This window comes from Rhineura floridana, chromosome 20 (assembly GCF_030035675.1).
Source record: "Rhineura floridana isolate rRhiFlo1 chromosome 20, rRhiFlo1.hap2, whole genome shotgun sequence".
In the NCBI taxonomy this organism is placed as follows: Eukaryota; Metazoa; Chordata; class Lepidosauria; order Squamata; family Rhineuridae; genus Rhineura; species Rhineura floridana.
Window position 1 is genome coordinate 22,100,838 of NC_084499.1, and position 19,972 is coordinate 22,120,809.

General features: G+C 46.7%; 1 protein-coding gene across 24 annotated transcripts in view; it reads left to right on the top strand.

Annotated features, from left to right (window-relative positions):
• NACC2 (NACC family member 2) overlaps positions 1-19,972 on the top strand; it is a 77,438-nt gene that overhangs the window by 21,414 nt on the left and 36,052 nt on the right. For 15 of the 24 annotated variants that reach the window (XR_009759729.1, XR_009759730.1, XR_009759732.1 and 12 more), the window contains one exon: positions 6,275-6,396. The exons of 2 other annotated variants lie outside the window; for them this stretch is intronic. The gene's annotated coding sequence lies outside the window, so the exon portion shown is untranslated. Of the gene's footprint in view, positions 1-1,986; positions 2,036-6,274; positions 6,397-19,972 lie in introns of all 24 variants that reach the window. 7 more of the 24 variants (XM_061603575.1, XM_061603566.1, XM_061603573.1 and 4 more) reach the window with 3 other exon arrangements.

The window sequence follows — 19,972 nt, forward strand, 5'->3', positions numbered from 1 at the left end:
CTCGCCAGCCTGGGACAGGAGACTTGTAGCCTTATGCTTTTTTGGGGGAGGGAGGAGGGAAGGAGGAGTAATTTCAGGAGTGGTGGTGGGGCCTCCCAAACTTCCCACTGCTGTCCTGAAAGGATCAGGTATTGTTATTTAACACTTACAAAGCATCTACAATTTCCAAAGCACTGTACCCAATATTAGGAGTCTTATACTGAGTCAGACCCAGTGGTCTGTTTGACTCAGTGTTGTCTACACTGACTGGCAGCGGCTCTCCAGGATTTCAGGCAGAGGTCTCTCCAAGCCCTACCTGGAGAAGTCATTGGGGGCTGAACCTGGGGCCTCTTGCGTGCAAGGCAGATGCTCTACCACTGAGCTGCTTTGGCTTGTCCCAAATATTAAAAGATAAGACGGCCCCTGCCTGCAGGCTCACAATCTGATGCAAAAGGCAGAAGGAATGCAAAAGGCAGAAGAAAGCAAGCCTTGGAGTAGCCTGCTCCTTACCTGGCAGATAGGTGGGGCCAGGCTGGTTACCTTACTCATCTGCAGTATGATTGTTGATGCTGTGATTAGATACAATTTATTGTCGAATTAAATCCAATCAGACAGCCACTCTCTTTCCTTTTGAGCAAACTCTTCAGAGAGTCTTGAAGCTAAAATGATGAAACTGAGGCTATCATACTTTGGACACATCATGAGAAGGCCTGATTCACTAGAAAAGATAATAATGCTGGGAAAAATAGAAGGGAGTAGAAAAAGAGGAAGGCCAAACAAGAGATGGATTGATTCCATAAAGGAAGCCACAGACTGAACTTACAAGATCTGAACAGGGTGGTTCACGACAGATGCTATTGGAGGTTGCTGATTCATAGGGTCGCCATAAGATGTAATCGACTTGAAGGCATATAACAACAACTCCCAGCCCATGAGACTGACAGGATCTGAACCCAACCTGAGGCAATATTACCCCTCCCCATCTGTCCTGGGAAAGGACCATAGCTCAGTGGTAGAACATCTGCTTTGCACGCAGAAGGGCCAGGTTTAGTCCCTGATGGCATCTCCAGGTAGGACTGGGAGAGATTCCCTGCCTGAAATCCTGGTGAGCTGCAGCCACTCAATGCAGACAATACTGACCTGGATGGACCAAGAGACTGACGCAGTAGAAGATGCCTTCCTATGATCCAGTGAGCCAGATGGGCACTTGCTTGGGTTGATGGACCAACCATCTCTGGAGGAAAGCATGAACAGGGCCTGGGTATAGAATGGCAACCGGCCTCCTCCCATAACTCACATAACAGCAGCCCCAAGGCTTCCAGTGCTAGCAGGGCTCCATTCACTCATCCCTTCAGATCATCGTTCAAGCCCTGAGCGTAGAAGGAGCCCTAGATCCTTGGGGGAACAGACCAGCCTGGAACGGGCGAGCCTTAGACCTGGCCATCTGGTGACAAAATGATGGTAGGTCGAGATCTAATGTTGGGGGTTAAACAGGGTCTTTAAGAAGTTTGCCAAATTAAATACTTGCTTAATTTCTTTTTAGTGAAGCATTTCTGCATTTATTGCTTGCTCTAAAAGCAAGCTTTGTGTTGGGGAGTAAGCCCTTCCTGAAATAAGGGGCACGGAAAAATGGTGGATAATGTGAGTGGCTGAAGCAATGATCCCTTGAGACCAGGGTTTGTATATACAGCTGAGGTTACTGCCAGTTCACACAGAACATCACTGCCACCAGCTTGCAGGAACTGAGGGGAAACAGACCGGGCTGGTTGTTTTAGGGAGCTTGGTGACCGTGGATCTGACAGCCCTCCCAGCTGTGTCATGGGATAGGAGTATATTTGGTCAAAGAAAGAATTGAGTGATGCCAGAAAGTGATTACTGCACTCTTGTTGAGGAATGCTCATCAATATGGAAGCCACTGTGAGGCTTGAGGATTTAAATGCTGCTAGTTCATTCCTAGCCCATGTTGTTCCTTCTTTGTGTTTTAAGTTTGATTTTTTTTTTTATCAGCTGGAGTTGAGGGGAAAATCCAGTTGAAAGGCAGAAATGAATTGTGCTGGTAAGCAGAAAAACCCTTACATCCTCCAAATGTAATTTTGCCAGAAGCTTCGGCACAATTATTTTTGCCACACTTTGCATTATGAAGGGAAATGATCTTTTCAGAAGAATTGGTGAAGGATTTACATAATAGTCTTTGTGAGTTAATATCAGCCTCCGATAATGATCTCTGTATAACACAACCTTTGAAAATGCTATTGCAACACTAAAGTAATCATATTTTAAATTATATTTCCCTTTAAGGGAAGGTGTTACAAAAATGCAAATGTAAAACGTCAGTTGGAGTCCAGCCACTTTCCCGCTCAGTCCTGCTGTTACAGATTGCAACGCTGGCTCTCAGAAATAAATGGTGCTGCCACAATCTGGCTGTCCCCTGCCCAGCTCACACCCTGCACTTGATTTCACCAGTGGGCATCTCCTCTCCGGTGCCCATTTGAAGACGCACCAAGTGCCTGTGTCTGAGCAGATCAACTTTGGAATGGCCATTTGAGGGATGACTTGCCAGCCGCAAAGCTGATCTGCCGCCACTTGCCTCTGATAGTCTTGGAAAGCTGAATGCCCCCTCCCTGACAGGCTTCCGCCGAGAACTGAAAACGTGGTTTTTTAGGCAGGCCTTCGAGACCTCTGTCTAATTTAGTTTAATTTTTTGTATGATGGGGGTAGGTTTGGATTGAGTATACTTGTTGTTGTTTTGTATTATATGTTATATTTTACTCTATGTTATATTTTACTCTATGTTATATTTTAGTCTATGTACGCCGCCTAGAGTGGCCGTTAATTCGGCCAGATAGGCGGCCTAGAAATAAAATTTTATTTATTATTATTTATAATTTGTGCCCAAATGTATTATTCTCAAAAATTGATCAATGACAGGGACTTCTGGGCTTGTCTTTGAATAAGTTGCATGGATTTTAGGTTTGTTTTTATGCTCTTAAATTGTTATCCTACTTAGTCCCAAAAGCACGCCTAAGGCTGCCCACCATGTGTCCTGCATGCCAGGAAACTCTCCAAAAGCCATCCCACGGATGCTGGAAGAGAACATCTGGAACATTTATTGAAGGACGTGGATGAACTTTGCCTCTGCCTTTGCTACTTGTGATTTTTTAATTCTGTCTTCTGAGAAATAGCGAAGGTGTCAATCCAGTGCATCTGTGCTTTGTATCGATGAGCATCCCTTGACAACTGGGCAGTCAGTGGTATTGCTGAAGCCTCTCTTGAAGCAGATATATACCTCCCACTCCAAGACATAACTGGAGGTGGGGGCTGTCAGATAAAGATGACTTCAAAATCTCTGATAGAATCAGCCTGTCTTATGGAGAAGAGTCTGTATCTGATGAAGCAGACTCCACCAAAGCTCATACCATTGTACATTTAAGAGACATAAGGTTCTTAGTTGCTTTTTCTGCAACAGACTGACACAACGACCTTTCAGGAAATTGTGTTTTCTGGTTTTCTGCTGCCTTGTAATGTTGCCACTCCGCATGAGCTGGTGGGTGACTCTCCCTACCTCTCGCATGTTTCCAAGTTCCCTCTTTCAGATCACAGCTCTGTGCTCGCTGCTTTGGGAGAAGTAAGCCCCACTGAACTTCTAAGCAGACTTGCACTAGGGCTAATGTTCCACCAATTTCACCATAACCCCCATTTTAAAAAAACAAACAGCTCCCTTCCTACCCTCAATACCCTCAGTAAGAAATAAAAGCAGGGAAGGTTCACTACAAAGAAATTAACTCTGTCCTCTCAAAATCCTTTTTAACCACCCGATGAGCCTCCAGTGCTGGCTCCAGTACTACTAACAACCTATACAACTGATTTCTGTGGTTATTCTTAATTTCATTTATGAATCATTTCCCATGAGGCATCCTGGAGTGATTTACAATATACTAAAAAACATATATAAAACAGTTACTGACATATGTAAAAACAGTTAGAACAATTGCATACATAAAAACAATTTAAAAAATTTAAAAAATACATGCGCACAGTTTAAAACAACAACAGCACATGCCTAAAAACCATTTTTTCAGCTCCTCCAGTGTAGGAAACCAAGAACAAGGGCTGACGCCTCCTTTTCTGGAAGTTATCTTTTCCCAGAATCCCATTGTAGCACAGCTCAAAGAAGTGTGGAGACTGGACGGGGGCCAGTCTAAACAAAAAGAGGTTGTGGGGGGGGATGATCTGGATTAGATCTATGGCCCTCAGTGGGCTCCCCCTCCCCCCAGTCATGGTGTCCAAAATAGATCTTTATCTTGTGTTTGAAATGGAAAACTAACAAATCGCTCTGGGTCCCGGTTAACTTCCCTTAACATCTTTGAACCTTGCACACAAGCTTGTGCCATCACGAATTTGTTAGTGCCACAGTACACTTTGTTTTTCTTATTATTGCAACGGTTAGTGCTTCCTCCCTCCCTCCCCCGAGTAATGGCCACAAAGTGCAGTGTAAATATAAAGTTGGATCTGCTTAAGGCAGGGCTTTGAAAGCCCCCCCCCTTTGAAAAGTGCTTTGGAAGGTATTTGTGTGGCCTGAGGAGTTAGAAAAGTGAGAGGCTTCAATTCAAACACAGTTCCAGGAAGGAATATTTTTCTCGTCTCAGTTTGCTTCTTACGTAAATGCTTTTTTAAATAGTGAAAATGACTCTGTGGAGACTGTTGTGTCTGAACTTTCAAGGCTTTTCCTGGCACTTGTTAGAGAAATGGTGGTGGATTCTTCAGTCTTTCTCTTTGTTTTCCATTTGGAGCCCTTGACGTGTCCATCACCCCCACCTCCTGCTCCAACAGCTGCTGTTGTTTGGCTTTGGATCTGTGGGGACCCCCCGCCTGCACCCCTGTAGTTCTCAAAGTAGGCTGTGGGGCTCCCTGAAAATGCTGCAATCCCCATGGGGCTAGTTCATCCCTCCCTCTTTCCAAGCAAGTGACTTTTGCACCCGTGTATCTAATAAGAGCCCAAACCAAGGCTGTCCCAACTCTGCAGTGAGAGCACAGTTAGTTTTTTGCCCTTGTGATGTATGGGGCTGACATGACATTACAGGTGAGCGTGTTGCCAGACTGCCGGGTGGTGGTGGGCGGCCTCAGCTGAAATTGTGGTCAGAGCCCCTTGCTCTCCTCACGCACCCCGCATGTACCCCCACACCTACTTGTAGCAAGAGCTCTGGAGGGCTCTCCTGTGCTCGCCATGTTGTGCTTTGCCAGCCACTCTCCCTCTTCATTCCCTCTAAGAGCAAACTCAGGGGGCTGCGTCCTGACATTATTGAAGCCAAAATAGGGCCACTCAGAAATAAGAGAACCCCAAAATGCAAACCATTGAGAAGGGGGCAGGACTCCCTCTTCCAAATAGCTAAACTGAGCCTGTTCAGTGGCCTCCAGATGGATGCTGTGCAGAGTTTGGTGTCCCTTGGAAAAGACAAATGGAGAACTAAGGGCCAGTGGGGGGAGGAGGGTGAATTGGCCTGATTGTACCTGTGTTTGCCTGTCCTGGAAGGAGGCAAGACTGACCAGCGATGGGATGCATTGCCACATTTTTTTTGCAGGCTTCAGGTATATACCATATAAATGGCACCACAAGACTCACCCTGCCCTAAAATAAGCTTTACATTTGCAAAGGTATGGATTGGGCAGAGGTATGGATTGACTCCAGCTTAGCTAGTTTCTATTTCAAAGCCTCTGCTAGTGATGACTTCTGGTTAAATATTTATTGCCGTGCCTAAAAAGCTGCGTTCCAGAGCTTCATCCGAAGTCAGAAGCTCTCCTTAGATACAGAATCTCTCATTTTGAGAACTGTTTTGATTCATTGGCTGGTTTTAGCCAAAGGTTTTGCCATGAAGCCCAGCTTACCATGTTAATCAATGGCATGTATGTGGGCGTATAAGCATCGCCCAGCCCTGGGAGAGCCCACCAATTGTCATCCTGGCCCAGGTGTAGCCATTGTGGTTAGTTTAAAACAATCCAGCTTCAGAAACTGCATTTAAAGTTGGTTTGTTTTAAACTAACTATAGGTAATTAAAACCATAGTTTGTCTGTGCAGTTGATATTACAAACCACAGTTAACTGGAAGTGGACGCTTCCAAACTCCTCATTCTTTGGCAACATGGGAAAGTGGGGGGGGGGAGGGGGAGTGTATTAGTCTTAGAATGGACGAGGACCCATTTATGTCTCCCTGTTAAATCACAGTTTAGTGTGATATCCAAATCCCCCCTCCCCGAGTTCTCCTTCAACGTGTCATCTCTGTGTTTTTCTGCCCTGCCAGGTGCCACCAGCCTTGGAAAGGTGTATGGAGGAGGCGGTGATTGGCAACCTGAGTGCAAGTACATCATGAGGGTGAGCAAGACCTTGGAGTCAACTTGAGCCTAACCTGTGACAACACCTTCTGTGAGTGGCTAGCAGAATATTAGGAACTTTGAGTCCTCCATATGCTCCTCTCTGTAATAGTGGAGGTTCAGTAGATCTTTGATCCCTAATCTAAGGAAGAGTTAAAATCCTGTTCTCATCCACAGTGACAAATCTTAATTTTTTTTTTCTCATGCAGAGAGGGTGAAGTAACAACCAGAATCTCAATTGGTTATGTAAATTCAAAGCAGGAGACATGATTATTCCAACTTAGTTTAATTTGTGAGTGAATGTATCAAAAGGTGTTCTGAAAATGAATAATAATGATGCTTGGTTCAGGCTATTCTTTCTTAAAATAAGTGTCCCACTTTTGCCTTGTTGCAGAAGGGATGTGGGGGGGGTTAGCATGCCCATTTGCTGCTCTCCCCTTCAAAACAAATAAGGAAAACCTTTCTGCAGAGCACCTGCCTGGCATGTAGAAGGTCCCTGCTTCAATCCCCAGTGGCACCTCCAGGTGGGGCTGGGAGAGACTCTTGCCTGAATCCCTGGAGAGCGGCTGCCGGCCAGTGTAGACGGTACTGAGCTAGATGGGCCTCTGGTCTGACTTGGTAGAAAAGCACCATCCTGTGACCCAGTTCAATACAGCCCTTTATTCAGAACCAGGAGGCCTAGTATCTTGTTTTATTTTTAGGAGAAGGGCCATAGTGCAGTGGGACAGCACGTGCTTTGCATGCGAAAGGCTTGCAGATTCAGCCCCAGCAGCATCTCCAGGTAGGGCTGAGGAAGACCCCGTTTGAAACCCCCGAGAGCAATCCTGAGCTAGATGCACCACTGGCAACTTCTGATGTTCTTAACAGTCTGTTAAGAAGAGTCCTGTATTGGCATCAGGCCACAGGTCATCTAGTCCAGCACCTGATTTCCAGCCACGGTGAATTCTGCCATGAGGCTCTCAGTCCTGCTGCTGCCTCTGCTCCTTAGCACCAATGTCTTGGGTTGGCGGCTTCTCCTTTCAGTCACCGTGATCAAAATTCTGCCTCTGTTTGCTTTGGGCTCTCTCTCATCTCCTGAGGTCTGAGAATCCCGCTCTCTTTGTGGCTGGCCCTGCCAGTGCAAACTCTGTGTTTGCAGGCGTGAAAGTGTGTTGTCATGGTGATCTCCAGGAGGCCATGAGAAACTCCTCAGTTCTTTTGCTGAAGAACTTTTGCAAAAAACAGCACGCTAAAACCCCCATGTGAACATGGTGTTTGTCTACAACAACACTTGCAGAAAGCTATGCTTCAGTTCTGAGAAGGTGGTTTCTGAGCTTTTCTTCATACAGACTTCTCTGCCTGTGTGAGCAGTAAAAGCCTTGAGCTATTCTGGGACCAAATGGTTTCGGTATTAAGTTGCCCAGTGGCACAGAGGGAGGCAACCAGGCCTGCCCTCTGGTGAGCCACTCAAAGGAGAAGAAGCTCAGCCTACCTCGAGAGGGGACTAGTGTGGAGATGTATGGAGCCCTTCGGCTACAACAGAGCAGCCCTCCCAGTTCCATGGTCTTTAGCCTCTCGTGATTTGGCTCTGGGCATCTTCCCTTGGGACAGGGGTGGGGGCTCACCTCACCTCACCTCTCCTCACCCCCCCCGGGCAGTGGCCTTCCAGACATTGCAGGACTCCTAAATCCCATCATCCTTGGCCATTGGCTGGGCCTGATGGGAGTCTGGAGCCTAACCAAAATATGTACCTCATTCCTGACTTAGGGCGTGTTCCTCATCTTCCTCTTTGGTGGGACTCTGTATACATCCAGAATCCTGGGCTCCTACCAGGAGGAAGGGCGGGATATAAATCTAATAAATAAATAAATAAAAAACCCAGAGAAATCTGAAATAAAAATACCTGCTCTGATATGCGAATGGAGCTGTCTGGCCTGCGCTGTTTGTCAGTGCTGTGTCTGCTTAATCCCCCCTGGTTTTCTTTTGACACTGCCACCAAAATTGGTGATCTTTGCTTTGCTAGGGTTTTGCTGGGTGAGGCCCCCAAGCTGGGAGTTAGCTCCCCCTGGCTTGGGAGCTGAGAACCTGACGCTTGGAGGGGGCTTCTTCTGGTGCTTGCCCGCCGCTTGTCAAATGCCCCAGCGGTGCCCACTCAGTCCCCAGCTGCACCAGCCAGATGGCTCCCTCTGTCCTCCTCCTGCAAGGCCAGGGCTCACTCGGGTTGAGAGGCAGTCGAAGTCCGTGTGGCCAGCTCAGTCCCTGCAGCGTAGAATGAGAGTCAGTTAAACTTTAGTGGGGAATGAGGGCTTGCTTAGTGCGCTGGCCCAGCCAGTCAGTGGCCAGCCTTAACTTAAACCGTGGAGGCCTGCAAAACCTCCGACATCCTCATTGCTCTGTAACCCTCAGATTGTTTTTATTTTTATTTATTTATTTATTATTTGATTTATATCCCGCCCTTCCTCCCAGCAGGAGCCCAGGGCGGTATTCTTTGTTTTGTATTATGGTTGACTAATCTGAAAATAACACAAGAGACTTAGCAGAAAGTCTGAGTCTCTGGGCTGCCCTCTTTTGTATTGGGATTTCTTAATTATCTGGCCATGTAGGTATTTGTGTGTGTGTGAAATTCAATTCTCTGCCAGAAAGTATTTTCTCTCACAAAGTTCTGTAGTGGAATTTGGTGGTGGTGATCTATTCGATTCCTTTCATGTCAACATATATGTCTAATGGCTTAGAAGTGGCTGTGCATCCATAAAATGTACAGTATCATTTTTTCTTGCTTTGAAAACTTGGCAGGATTAATATAGTCATCATGAAATCTTAGTCATAAAGTCAGCTGTAAGTGTTGGTAAAATTAGCTGCAGAAATGGCCAGCTTATGGAAAGTATCACTTTTGTACCCTCCCCTTTTTAGAATAAAAGGGGAATGGTTTGAAAATTAGAATAGTTGGTTTCTGCATTTCAGACTTTCATACGAAAATGCCTGGTTCATCTTCCTGGCAAAAGGGAGAAAGACAGCAAACTGCTTTTAAGCTTTGCGATGAATAGTGTAGAGTACAGTGGAGTTTTACAGTGGTTAGAACTTGCGTAGATTTATTCGCTGCAAAGAATGGTGTGTGTGTGTAGGGGGCTGACAGCGACAGCAACAGCAACAGCAGCCTGATTCTGTTTCCATCTGCAACCTGAAGTCGGCCTCTGCAGCATCAATCCCAGCAGCAGCAGCTGGGTGTGCTGAAGAATTCATTTTAGTGTCCTCTGTGTGCAGGTGGTGGGAAGGTAAGAGAGCCCACAATGAAACCCATGAGATCAATCTTAACCCCACCCCATCTTAGCCAAACCATTTCCCCCCCGGAAGCCTCGTAAATTTGGCAGGTAAGGAAGCTGGACTCCCTCTGGCCCACCTCCATGAGAGGTCATCGACTTCAATGGGAATATTATAAACAAAATAAAAATAACTGGCACTGCCAGTACCAGAAAGGTTTGCTGTGTTTGGCAAAATATCAGAACCTTCCTGAGCCCCCCTCACTCCTTGAGAATAGGGATATAGCCCGCCTCCTGGCCTGCATTGAGGGTGATGGGGTCGAGGTTGCAAGTGCCACCAGGCAAGTGTCGGTCTTGGTGGGCTTATTTTATTTATTTATTTATCTTTATTATTAGATTTATATCCCACCCTTTCTCCCAGCAGGACCCCAGGGCAGCAAACAGAAGCACTAAAAACATTTTAAAACATCATAAAAGACTTTAAAATATATTAAAACATCTTTAAAACCATTTAAAAAATATTTAAAAGGATCTTTTTTTAAAAAGAAAAGGTTTAAAAACATATTAACAAGCAATTCTAACACAGACGCAGACTGGGATAGGTCTCAACCTAAAAGGCTTGTTGGAAGAGGAAAGTCTTCAAAAGGAGCCGAAAAGATAGCAGAGATGGCGCCTGCCTAATATTCAAAGGGAGGGAGTTCCACAGGGTAGGTGCCGCCACACTAAAGGTCCGTTTCCTGTATTGTGCAGAATGAACCTCCTGATAAGATGGTATCTGCAGGAGGCCCTCACCTGCAGTGCAGTGATCGGCTGGGTATATAAGGGGTAAGATAGTCTTTCAGGTATCCCGGTCCCCAGCTGTTTAGGGCTTTGTACACCAAAACTAGAACCTTGAACTTGGTCCGGTAGCAAGTGGGCAGCCAGTGCAATTCTTTCAGCAGTGGGGTGACATGTTGGTGATAACCTGCTCCAGTGAGCAGTCTCGCCGCCGCATTTTGCACCAGCTGCAGCTTCTGGACGAACCGCAAAGGCAGCCCCACATAGAGCTCATTACAGTAATCCAGCCTGGAGGTTACCAGTGCATGGACAACAATTGTCAGGTTATCCTGGTCCAGAAACGGCCGCAGCTGTCTTACCAGCTGAAGCTGGTAAAAGGCACTCCTAGCCACTGAGGTCACCTGGGCCTCTAGTGACAAAGAAGGATCTGGGAGCACCCTCAGACTACGGACTTGCTGTTTCAGAGGAAGTGTGACCCCATCCAAAGCAGGCAACTGACTGGTTATCTGAACTCGGGAACCACCAACCCACAGAGCCTTCATCTTGCTAGGATTCAGACTCAGCTTATTGGCCCTCATCCAGCTCCTCCTGAGCTTGGACCCACAGCTTGGACAAAAAGGCGTGCATGTACTTCCACAGCCTGGGGAAAGCAGCCTTCTCCTGTGCTGAGGGCCTCTTGATGGCTTGCCGTGGAAGTTCTTGTGGAGTGCTCCTGCCTCCTCACTCCCCTGAAAAGACATCCCACCACAGAAGGAGGGCCACTTCTTCAGCCTTTGCTAGGACCTGTTAGAGGAGGAGCTGTGCAAAGGAGCCTTCTGCTCCGTTCCCTCCATCTGTGAGGGTCTCTGAGCTCCAGAGAGGATGCATCCTCTAGCTGGGAAGATCTTCCAGGCCTTTCTTCCTGAACAGAGCCATTTGGATTTAATCTTTGACTTTTGCTCCCCTCTGCAGTCTTCAGTTGTGGAGTGGGTGGGTGGGTGGGTGGGATGGCTGGTTCTGTTTTTGTTTTAATTTAATATCTTATTTTTGGTGTAACAGCTGTTTATGTAACATAGCTGATGGCAAAATGTTTTGTTAAAATTTCTCTGTTAAGTCTATTTCTGGACATAATAATATAATGGTTCTCAGAAACCCAGTTAAGAAGCTAGAACATTAATGGGTGCCATTAATCATAAAGTTAGAGGTATGGGAGAAAACTGCTAAATTCTTCCACTTATCCCTTTGGCCGATTTTCTAACGTGTCCTCTTGTTCAGCTTCTCAGTCACTCATCCCAAGGGGGGGGAGGAACAGTGGTCACCAGTGGTGGTGCTGGGGAGACACATGGATCTCCCCCCAGAATACCACTTGGAGCAATGCCTATGTCCCGATGCACTGATATTCTGCAGCATCTTGGGGGAAACTAATGCTGTCCATCAGCAGTAAGAAGAATGCAGGAACCCCAATTAATTTGGTTCCCTCAAAAAGAGGGAGTGTTCCTCCCCCCCAAAAAACCCCAAGTTTGGGTCAAAGTTTCAGAAAGTTTGTGGTGACCAATTTTGTTTGGACTCACTTTGACACTTTACTGTGTGCAGTAGCAGTGACCTTGACTGTTAAGGAATTTCATGTGGCGTTGCAGTTTATCCGGGCTTATTTAGAGTCATAGAAGAGTAGAGTTGGAAGGAGCCTATAAGGCCATCAAGTCCAGCCCCCTGCTTGATGCAGGAATCCAATTTAACAGTCATTAGAATTGTAATCTGCTAGATTGGAGGCAAGCATATTTTCCCCACGCTATCAGAACTGATTCAAACAAGAGATGGTTTGTGGTGTGCACGTGCATTCCCTGCTGATTCTGATGAACAGGCATTGTGGCTTTTTTAAATCCTTCCTTCTGTTTCTGGATCATATTGACTCTCTACAGAGAGGAGATGTTATCAGAGTCCAGCTGGTGGTATCTCTTTTCTGTCCTCTGCCCAAGTGCCCCTCCTGGCAAAAACTAAATCTTCTTGGGCGCCTTCATATATATCAGCTTACCACTTTCCTCTTACATACGCTGGGTATACTTGTAGCTATTGTTTGACTAAAACGAAGACATTTCTAAGTGACCAGTTTGACAAAGGGTATAATTTCAAGGAAAGAGGACAAAAGCCAGTGAAAGTTTTTTTTGAATGTCGTTCTGATGGAGGAATGAGAGATGCACGTGACAGTTCCAGACTGATAGTGCCTTCTTCAGCCCAAGGGCCACATTCCTTGGGCAGCCTTCTTGGGGGCCAGCTTCTGGGGGGCCACATGGCCAAGGTTAGCAGGGCCAGAGGTGAGAAAGTAGGCAGACCAACAAAGGGTGACCCATACTGAAATGATCAAAGAATCCTGACTCATTGTTACGGATGAACCAGAGGTTGTGGTTTAATTTTATTTGTTTATTGGTTATATTTGTATGCCTTTCTGTAATGCTAAAGTTCTCTGTGTGGCTTGCAATAAATAAATATCAAAGCAATTTAAATACAAAATAAAACATAATACTATAAAATCAAAAGCAACAGAAATAAAATGAAAAAACAAAACTCACTGTGACCCCAGAGTTAACACCCAGAAAGGGCCCCACTTTATGAGTGATATTAACTGACCAGAGTTTGTTTTAAATATGCCAGTGTCATAACCCATCGCTTGAAATTGGTTTGTTTCAGAACTGACCAGAGTTGTTTAAAACCACATTGTCTGCTTTGTAGGTTAAGGAGGAGTCAGGATTCTTTGGAAAGCAAGACTGAAGGCTAGCAGAGTCCTCCGGCTGGCTGTGCAGCCAGCTCAGTGTGGGGTGTGTGGGGGCAGCTCACAAGCTGTGTGATTGGGCTGGTGGGAGCTGCGTCTGGAGGGGGGCTCTGCCATCTGAAGCGGTGGCAATGCACACAGTCTGGCTCTTCTTCTGCCCTCCTTTGCCAAAAAACAGGCCCCTTGGACATCATGCTTCTCCACTTGTGGAAAACACTCAGATGCGTTACTTCTATGGCCACAGCTAAAATTACAGATTAAAATGCCCACCTGATTAATTGGTGGGTCTGGCAATAAGCAAAGACATGAGACCCTTGAACGGTCTGTGGCTCTTTCGCTCCTCGTGAACATTTGGAAAGAAGAGAAGCTTGTGTTGTTTGTGTGTGCACATGTGCTGTTGGGGATTTTTCTTCCAGCTTCCGTCCACGCAAGGCAGAGGAAGGTGCCTGGTGTGTCTAGCTCAGGAGTTTCTTTGCTAACCAATGCAGTTTCAGGCAGGGGGCATCCCTCCTGACCTGACCTGGAGCTGCACGTGAAGCAGGCACTCTGTCACTGAGCTGCAGCCCTTCCCCTAGAAATAAAGCAGGGTTCTAGATCCCATCGGTCTGGGGAAGGAACGGAATAAAACATGACCGTAGCAAACTGCCTGAGACAGAGTCAGAGCATAGCTCCACCTAGCTCAGCCTTGCCTACGCTGGGCGTGGGGGATTTTTGGCCCTCCAGATGTTGCTGAATTCCCATCATCCCTGGCCATTGGCCATGCTTGCTGGGGCTGATGGGAGTTGCAATTCAGCAACATCTGGAGGGCCAAAAGTTCCTCACACCTGGTCTACACTGACCAGGGCTCCAGGCAGAGGGCGTTCCCTGGAGATGCTGCCAGGGACTGAACCTCAGCCTTCCACAGGCAAAGCAGGTATCTGCCCCAGGGCTAGAGTCCGTCATCATATCTGGCGGAGAGATTTCCCTTCCTGTCACTTCTGCCAGCTGACAACCATGGAAACAACCTCCCCCACTCCACCCTGCCCCTTTGGCTACAGAATTCTCCAAAATATGGCTGCCATAGCCCTTAAATTCAAATCATAATTTGCTGTTAGCAGGAACTCCATAACATGCACCTCACTATTGCTCACACTCACTCAGAAAAAAGCCTAGCTGCAGAACCCTGGTCTTTTATTTGCTTAGTATAAAATATGCAGAAATGTATAAAGAGTGTTAAATCTAGGTAACCTGAACAAATACAGTGGGCTGTTTTGCCCGCTCTGAGCCATGATTGAAGTCAGAGTAACATAATTACTTTCAGTGTTCCCAGGAGCAGTATTAAAAATAAATCAGAATTGTCTCCAGTTTACTAAAGTTGGATTGTATTTGTCCCCCCAAAACTGGGAAAGCACGTGGCTCTATTGCAGATCAGCCTGACCGCTTCTGCAGCTGCCAGTGAACAAAAGTCCTTCCTTGAGGGCCCTCCTGGTGTGAGGATGGGGCAGAGTGAGGGAATTTCAGGGGACTGCTGTGGGTTCCAGGCAGATTCCACGCTCACATAAAGAGCTAGAGAGATCTGTGGATAAGTCATTCTTCAACTCGCTACCTGGCGTAAGTTACATGGCTGCAAGTTCTGTCGCAGGAACATGTGCTGCAAACTGAGCTTAATGTGCTTCTTTCTTTGGTGGCTCCTATTGGCTGGATTTTGGAAATGTGTATTAGATATATTAGAGGCATTATGTATTGGAGGCAGAGTGAAGATGCCTCCTGGAAGTCTTTTTGCCCTTTTTGCTCTGTGTTTTGCTTGATGGAATGAGGGCCAGGGGTAATTTCATATAAATGACCAAATGTGGCATTCTGTAGCTGCAAGTGGGAGCAGCCACCAAAACCCATCACTGCCCTTAGATGTGCCAGTCCTTAAAATGCTGTTCCCAGCTAATGGTGCTGTCTCCAGCGAGAGTGTGCAGAGCGCACCGCCACCACATGCACTTGGCTGGCTGTTGTTTCTTGGCACCAGCTGAAGCGAGCGAGCCTGAAAGCTGTTTCAGCAACTGTTTGTTTCTTCAGAAGTGAGCAGACACTGAGAGAAGTACCATGTGGGTAAAAATAAAATCAAAAGAGGAGGTGAGGGAAGGAGGGAGAGAGTTAGAGAACTATCTTATCTGAGCTTCCTGGGCTTGGCTGGGTGGGTTCTAAAGATTGCTGCAAAATTTCCTGTATTTCCCAATTCTGATGGGTTTAGCTTCAGCTGTCTAAAAGATACCTTTTTCAAAACTCTCTCATTTCAAACACCAAATTGCAATTCTTCCTCTTGCTATGATTTTTGTTCTTCCACGCAGGAAGAGCTCTGTGATGTCAGAACGTGGGATGTATTGTCAGTCCTGGATGTACAAAGCATCAGGTCACTGCTTTCCTTGATAACCCAAATGCCTCCCCCCCCACATCCCTGCAATCAGTTCTAGCCTAATAGCTGTGTGTGGGGAGGGCAGGAGGGAATCCCAGTTCTGCAAAAAGTGTAAAGTGGATTGTTGAGGGGCGCAGTTAACTTTGGCTCATTGCCCTGGCACTTCAGTGGCTTTGGTTTGTGGTGAATTGGCAAATGGAACGTGCCACTATCCTTGGGAATCCTTTGCTGAGCCTCGCATAGCAGACCTAACAACTGTGGCTGGATAATTCCACCAGCTTCCTAAGGATTCTTGACTGTCCTAACCATGAAGCTGGCTTGTATAAAAGTCCCCTGCCAGGACATAAGACTGTAAGAAAAAGCTGGGTGCCCCTCTGGTCCAGCAATCTGTATCCCACAGTGGTCAAACCCAGCACTCCAGTGGGGAAGAAGCAGACATGCAGGACCCGAGTGCAAGAGCAACTCTCCCCTCCTGCAGTTTCCAGCAACTGGGACATCTTGGCAATATAATGCCTCTGAATGCCAGTTGCGGGATGGCTAGTAGCCATTGATAGCCTTATCCCCCAGATATTCTGTGGTTCAAGACACAGAGCTAAGGATGGTGGCATGTGGGCATTTGTGGGTGAAGTGCCTGCCATTTGATTTCCTCAAAGTTCATGCCACTCCAGTCACACAAACAGTATCATAGTAGCTGCTAGGGGGAGGGGGAGTTTCCACGTTTGGAAGTTGCAGATAGGCTTTTTATTATTTATTGTTTACTTGATTTATTAGTTGCTTGCTACCCAAAGGTCTCCAAGCTGGTGACAACATAATTAAAAGCCAAAATAATATATAATCCATACAACAAAACAAAAACAAAACAATAACCACCCCCATGCAGCCACAGAGATAAAAAACAATTCCTCACCCACCCTTCAGCAGATAATAAAATAAAACACAAACATAAACACCCACACCCACAGCCCAAGGTCGGGCGTGTTATGCCGGGACTTCCCCACCCCGTCCCCATCCAGGCATCTGGGCCTCAAAGGCAGCTGCTGCAATCAGTAGGGGAGTGGGATGGCCGCCCCCTCTCCTCCCCTTTCGGAGAGGGCAGAAGCAGCCCTAGTAGGTGGCAAGAAGTTTGCTCTGCAGATGTCCCGGCAACTGCATCTCCTGCCCCCGCTGGCTTAGGCACATGCAAACAGAAGCCAACTGTCAGAGAAGCAACAGGCACAGAGGAGTGACTTGGAATAGGGCAGGGCAGCAGCTATCTTCTTCCTGCTGTGGCAGCGGAGCTTTTGTCTGCCCTCCTCGATGACTGCTCAGCCTTGATCAGAGCTGCTGGTGCTCCTCCAAAGGACTGAGGTGCCGGCTGGGCTTCGTTCCTCTCTCCTCCTTCCTGCTGTGAGATCTCTGGAGGGGAAGCTGCTTTCCCCCCTCTCTCCTTGGGAGTCTTGATCCCGGGTAAATGGATAAACCAAGGACCAGATCTGTGCTGCCCTGTTGGGCTTGTAACCCTCAAGACAGTGTTCCAGGTTGGGCCCCTGCAGGTTTGTGCAGCTGTTTAACTTGCAACTCATTTCTACTTGAGAAAGGACATAAAGCAGGCTGAATGGACTTGGCTTCATAAACATAGCAGCATTTCAATATTTTCACAGGCAAGCAGAAAAAACATATTGATCCGGGAAAAATTCCCCAAATGCAGGACTTATTTGCAAACCTCAGAGACCCTCCAGCTTCAGCATAGTTCTTTCCTTTTTTAAAGGATGTATACATGAAAACAATTCTAGGAATGATTGTTTGTGTCACTTGTAGTTGGGGATGTGCTGCAAAATAAATGGCCATATAGAATGGAGGATGTTGACTGCATTTTGCACCAAGAGGGCTGTGAAAATAACTTGCATTGTGAACATTTTGTGTATAAAAAGCTTTTAGAAAGATTTTGACAGATGTCTCCTTAAGGATTTGTAGTGAAGCCGCAAGAAACTTTCCTCATTTTGGCTGCAGCTGCATTGGTTTACTTACAGTTTATTTAAAAAACAAAAACCCAAATAAGTCTGTCTAACCCTTTCTCCTTCATTCTTAAAGTTTATCCAAGTGAGCTCCCAGAGGGCAAGAGGGGAAATGGTTCATCAAAAGGGCCATTCCTCATGATTGGTTATTCTGGCAAACCTCTCCAGTTGCCTGAATCAGCCCCCTGACAAGAGCAAGGGCTGGGTTTGGACTTTCCTCCCTTTTGCCCAGGGATTGATCATCTCTGGTGGGTGGCTCTGACACTTGTGGAGAAAGAGCCCTGTGATGGTTCAGAGAGGCCAGCAAGGCAGTGCAGCTGAGGGGTTCCTGGACTGTGTGTGCACAAGGGGAATTGCCTCTGAAGGTGCAGCTGCTGTGCCGTAGCTGTGTGCCAGGTGACAGGGAAGGAGAGGAGGATGGGCAGAGGATGAAGCATCTTCATAGTTGGGGTAAGGATTAAGAGTTTTCATGTTTGAATGTTGCAAATGGGCTTTTTATTATTTATTGTTTACTTGATTTATTAGTTGCTTGCTGCCCGAAGGTCTCCAAGCCAGTTACAACATAATTAAAAGCTAAAATAATATATCATACATAAAACAAAACAAAAATAAAATAAAACAATAGCCATCCCCATACAGCCACAGAAACAACAACAAAAAACAATTCCTTACCCATCCTTCAGTAGAGAGGGGGGAAAGAAAAGAGGCAGTGAATGGGGATGAGATTGGGAGGGAGGAGGGAGGTGCCAAAATGAGCACCAGGAGGCCAGGAGAGCGGGCATAGGGAAAGGGAGTTGGACAGAGTGGTGGGGGTCTCATAGAATCGGAGAATAATAGAGCTGGAAGGGGTCTATAAGGCCACCAAGAGTTCATCCACCTGCTGAATGCAGGAATCCAACTTAACGCATACCCGACAGGTACCTGTCCAGCTGCCTCTTGGATGCCTCCAGTGTTGGAGAGCCCACCACTTCCTTAGGCCATTGGCTGCATTGTGTATTGCTTTAACAGTTGGGAGTTTTTTCTGATGTTCAGTTGAAATCTGGCTTCCTGTAACTTGAGCCTCTTATTCCATGTCCTGCAATCTGGCATGACTGAGAGGAGATCCCAGCCCTCCTCTGTGGAGCAGCTTTTCAAATCCTTGAAGAGTGCTTGTGCGGTTGGTCCCTCCATGGGGAGCTTGGAGAGAAGGGCCAATCTCATTTTCACCTGATTAGGAGTTTTAGGCCTGTCAGCCTGTGGACAGGGCTTGTGTTTTGTGTTAATTTTTGCAGAGTGCGCCTAGAAATTTTAGTTGCTATATAGGAATAACAAATGATGATGATGAAGCCAGAAAAGTGCCATATCTTGAGAGGACATATGAAGTAGAGTAATACCCCCTGGGCTAACTAGCAACGGGGCTTTCATGTTCAGAAGATCTCTACCTCTAACCACCACTTTCTGGGGACAAGCAGTGTGGGGCATCGCCTTTGTGCTGCGTTCTGGGTGTGTCTGTGGCCCTTGCAGCATTCTCCTTCATCAGTCTATCATTGGGGAATAACGTTCATATCAGACTTTTGTTGTGATATGAGAAAATGTGGCACAGGTGGGGGGAACAGAGGTGTAAGGGTGGAAACAGTCCAAGGTGTAACGGACTGTGCATGCCATCAAAACGGTGGTAATTTGTCTGTGTCTGTTGGCCATGGGGGGGCAGATCCCCCAGGAAGCTTCTTTGGCTGCCCCTTCCTTTGTGCTGCCATTTCCCTCCCTCCATCCCCACTGCTGATTCCCGCCCCCCTTTTACCTGCCTTCCGCCAGCTTCCTTCCATGATTGCTTCTTGCAGCCTTTCTCTGGAAGGCATGCTCAGTCTAAGCTGCCCTGTTGTCTGCTCTCCTTCCTTGTACAGTCGTGAATCAAAGCAACTTTTAACAAAACAAGATCCTCTTCCCCACTGCTGTTGCAAAAGAGCTTTGGGGAAATCTGGGTTTTGTGGTTCTGATGCACTAGGAAAATGATGTTTAGCTTTTATTTGGCCCAGAGGATTCTTACAACATTATCCGCATTTCCTTTAATTTGTGGGATTTCTAGTAAATGGGTTTAAAATTAGGTCTGGGCATGAAGCCAAAGAACATCTGAATGGTGCAAAGCTAAAAGGAAACAAATGACGGATTCTGAGCTGTTTGCTTCCACTTCTCTCTGAATGCCTGCAGGATTAACTGAAGAAGGGCGGGGGCACAAGCAGTGTCAGATTTTTCTCTAAGCCAGTGAAAGGGGAGGGGCATCACCAAGCCGTCCCCAAGGTGATCCCTGGCTGGGAACTCCACTCTAAAGCCAGAGTTCAGGTCATGCCTAAAACTGTTCCTTTGGATGCCTCCTTTAGGTTTTCAGCATGTCTATGGGCTTTATCAGTGTACCACTTAAAGGGATCCATGAATCATGGCTGGTCCTGGCTCCCAGTAGTGTGAAGCGACTGCTTCAGGCGCAGTGTTGGGGGTGGGGGAGGAATTGGTGTTTG